Below are 4,720 nucleotides of genomic sequence, written 5' to 3' on the forward strand. Positions count from 1 at the left end.
TGTTTCTGGAGGATCTGAATAAATCTACCTGCTCTACTGTGCTGCACTCCGTAAAGAATATGGTGGGATCCAGAATGCCTGCCTCTGTACTTATTTGGAGGTGACCTTTCCATTCCCATCTGTGTTTACAAGTCTTCTGAGGTCAAATGTTTTCACCTGCTGACAACCTCCTAATAAGCACATTTGGGCCTTGCTTCTTTCTGTGTTCTCTACTGAAATTTGAGGAACAGGATCTCAGAAGAGGCTGCCTCGCTACCTTTTCTTCTTATTGTCTTGCAATCCTTGACATCCTGATGATACCCTCAGATGCTTCTGGCCAAGAGGCATCCCCTACCAGAAGCAGGCCAGGAAAGGAGAGCATCCTGGCCTCAAACCCTCTGTGATCATAGCTGATTCTTGAAAGAAATCCCCTGAATTCCTGGGTTTTGTGGCACCAATACAATTCAAGAGATGGCCGCTAGAAACTCCTGGAATAATAATGTTTACTGTTGCACCGCACAGTATATGGAAGCATATGTTTCGGTACTGGGCTAAGGCAAAGGCCCTGAAGTCCATGTACAGGAAAAACAATAGGCACCAGTCTGGGCAGCATTATGTCCAGCAACTGGTAACCCTGTCACTTCCCACACATATGAAGGAGTGCTACTGCCTTGGAACAAAGCAACCATCGGGTGAGAATGCCTGCTGGCCAGTGCTGAGGACGGCCTTCTTTAACATTGTTGTGCCTTTGTGCTGGTGGATGACTGCTGTTTTTTCTTAAACCTGGTTGAGTTTGTGACTGACCAGCAACTGCAGTTGGGTACCCCTGCCATGAATCACTAATGTTTTTAAAGCCTGCAAGTACTTTTTCATAGAACTGTTTGGGTTGGAAGGCACCTTTAAAGCTCACCCAGTCCAACCCCCCCCTGCCATAGGCAGGGACATCTTTCACTAGATCAGGTTGCTCAAAGCCCTGTCTGACCTGATGGGTCGTGGCTTGACCTTACCCAGCGTCTTTAATCTTCAGCCAACCCTGTTCTGTCCATGTTTTTGACAGAAAAACAATTTTAAATGCAATCAAGACATACATTCATTCAATACATGGTTTTTTTCACAGTATAATACTATGATCAGCCATCACGATGTTTCTCACACTCTCATGTGTAGTTAGGCCCATTCTTACATAGTAAGGCCCTGAAACATAAGGTGCAGTTAATGCAAGAGTATGTCTGCTGCATTTTGGGGGATCTTAGCTTTCCTCTGCTCTCACAGAAGGCTGCTCTTCTTTTCTATCTCCCCAAAGTTGGTTTTAATCTGCAGCAGGTAAGAGAACATTTATCACACTTTCATATTTACTACTTCTTCCTCAGTTTACTGTCAGCTGGAAGAAGGAGTTGAAACAATTGTAGATGAGAAGAGTTCTGGTCTCATGGTCCCTCAAATCAGATAAATAATTGCTATGTTTAGGAGAGTGGAATTCTTCAGGCACAGGGCACTAACTATGTAACTTGAAATTCCATTCCCTGATTGGAGGTGCAGGGATTCAGAGAACAACAATTTTTGAGTCAAGAGCAAACACAAATGGAGACTCTAGGACTCTGGTATAATCTGGTAAGAAAGCAAAGCAGATAGCATGCAGCATACTGGAGGCTTCTCATCAGTGTAAGCTGAAAGACAAAATGAATTCTGAGTCTAATGAGGCACTCATTCCAGCCTCAAAACCAAGCCAGGAGCCTGAGAACATGGATGAGTTCCAATTTAGTGTGCCTCTAATCTTAATCGCAAGCTAAGGTCATTAAATTGAATGTAGGCTTTTGGCACCCAAGGGCTGATATCTGTCTGCAGTGATACCAAGTCTGAGGAGTCAGAGGCAATGAACAGCATCAACCAGAGCAGGCCATCCATATTCTTCAAAGCATTCCTCTCAGTACTGACCCGTACCCTCTACCCTTCTCTGTCCCATTCCTCAAAAAGACTCATTTGCAGTGTGTAGTCTAACCCCTGTGGAATGCCTCCTTTTGAAACTTAGGAGGGAATGGATACAGACAGTATCCCATATGTACATTCAAATTTGGACCTCTATGCAGATTTCCTCTTTCTTGGATCAGGAAGAAAATTGGAGCCATTTTACTGCATTGGAGAAATGCAGGCTGTCCAGTGCGTCCCAAAGCAAGTGGACGTCTGGAACTGACTAAGGCAGCTCCTTCCCTTTCAGGGTGTTACATCTGAGGATGCTGTGGTTACATCAATCATGCACGGCCTGCCTATACATTGTTTGGGTATAATACGTGGTTCTTGCACTGTTTTAAATTTACCACACCCTTCCACAAATCCACAATCTTTTCTGTTTTACTTCAAAAATATGTTTTCAATACAAATATATCCTTTCTTTTTTTATCAAATCTCATTTTTGTTTTATATTCTTAAGATAGAGGCTTGATGACCACCTTGGGAGGACACAGATGATCTTCATGTAGATTTCAACTGGCCAAATGCATACCTAAAGTTGTTTACGTGAAAACTGAAGTGTTTTGGATAAGCGTAAAGGTTCCAAGTAACTTTTTTCATAAGCCATGGGAGCAAAGGGTCAGGAGGTTTGCCAAGTACCTAGGAGACATGGTCATCGTATTGACCTTCATCTAGGCAACTGGAGAATGCCTTGATTGAAGGAAATGCATCTCCAGAAATGTACATCCCCAACTGAGTTCTTTAATGCAATGTCTTGAGCCCTTCCCCAAGCATCTACTACTGACAGGCAGGGATGGTTCACAGGTAATAGAGGAAAAGCCCTTTGCATTGGTGTGAAGTTGTGGTAATCAACTGATCCAGGAATTAGGCTATGCCTCTGTCATCCCAGCACACCTCTGGAGAACCCAATGTGCAAATTGTCAATGACTTGGTAATACGAGATGGAACACTTTCTGAGGACCTCTCCTGCAGTTTGAACAATGCAGCCGTAGTTGTGGCTACCAATCTCTCAATATCACTTAGACTAGCTACAAAGCGCTGCCAATGGTGGTCTGTAACTGCTACTACCCTATTCTCCACAGACGGTGGCTTTCATACAGTGCTTGATCACTTTGCTAGATATAAAATGAACTTAGCACAAATCTTCAGTAAGACCTGTCACACCCTTGCATTTTCAACCTACTGAAAAGCATACTCTGCTTGAAGACCAGCTCTCTCCCGTAAGTTGTCACTTGTCACAGACTCCTAGCTGCCACTGAAAGGACAGTGGCTCTGCCGCAAGGCCCTGCTAATTATCCTGACAACCCCATGAAACAGTCAAAGATTTTTGTCTGGTCTGTAGTCATCCTCTTAGTCATACTGGCAGTAAGTTAACTAGCAAACATACTAGTAGCCATATATACTAAACCTGGGAACTGCAAAAAACTCCATACAGCTCCACAACTCTTGCTTTTAGAAGGCAAGGGCTTGAGGGGCTACACCTCTTAAAGCTGTACTCACATTGTGTTTTACTGTGCAGTTTGTAGACAACATTTGGCCTAGTATTTTTGCAAGTTGGACCATATGCCTATTTGGTTTGTTGCTTTGCTCTAGGGCCTTGGTTCCTTGATCATCTACACTGTGTACATACTAGGTTTTGCTAGGACTCCAATCTGGAGTTAACCAATTATTTGGTTTTGTGAGGCTCAAAAGAGAGGGTAGTTTGCTTCAGGATCCACGCCCTATAGATAATGTAGGTGTGGACTACACCAGGCTTCATTCTTCCTGACCAGAACAACCTTTGCATATTCCTAATGTACTCGCAAGTCCAACATGCCCTGGCATATGCATGGCACATCTTTGTAGGCACACTACAAAATAGAGAATTAGCAGTCTCCAAAGCCTGTCCCTGCTTATTTGGCTATCTTACTTCTTATGCAAGAAAATAGCACTGGGGTAGAAAGGGGCTACATGGGGACCGGAGTGACCAGGATCCTGTCCCAGGTTAATGTTACTGAGAGTAGCTCAGCATCTGTGTCACTCCAGTACTGAGCAGCTGCACTAGATGCTTCTCTGGGAAGCCACCACAGAACTTCTATCATGTGACCTAGGAGGAGGCTCAGTATGAGACCAAGGCTGTTGAGAACTTGCTTTTGCCTCTTACCTTTGTCACAGGGAGGATGTGGAAGGAAGAACCCTTTTCGAAGGGCACAACACCCTCCCCCCGACACATATACACACTCAAATTATTCCTGGAACTTTTTGCCAAAATCCCCCAGGATGCAACAAGGTATGCATCCAGCTCTGCTGAGTACATACATCTCTTTGATTACACTCATGTACAGGAAGGAGCATGGCTTGTTTGTGCCGTGCTTACAAGACTACATAATGAAATGAAGAAAGAAGACTTCTACCACAAGAGCATGGCACTCAGGGGTGGAAAGAGGCTTGCACCACACACAGGAACTCTTTAATTAGCACGCTGACAGATCTGTTTCTTTGATAGTCAGTTCTGACAAGCAATATTTGCACAGAACAGCCAAATACATCACTGCTTGTCTTGCTGGTGGCAAGGGGTGGGGCATATGGTTGCAGAAATGGCAAGGGTACCTTGGAATGTAGAAATGGCTGCTTTCCAAGCAGAATGGGCTCTGGCAGCCATCCATACTCAGCCACATATGTGGGCATGCCCCAGTCACCCATCCATGCTTCAGCTGCATCCCACTGCCTTCTCCAGGCCTTGGCTGACTGCTCACGGTTTTCCAGAGTTGCAGAACAGCACATACTCCACCTA

The sequence above is a fragment of the Pygoscelis adeliae genome, unplaced genomic scaffold (genome assembly GCF_000699105.1).
Source record: "Pygoscelis adeliae isolate BGI_AS28 unplaced genomic scaffold, ASM69910v1 Scaffold120, whole genome shotgun sequence".
Classification (NCBI taxonomy): Eukaryota; Metazoa; Chordata; class Aves; order Sphenisciformes; family Spheniscidae; genus Pygoscelis; species Pygoscelis adeliae.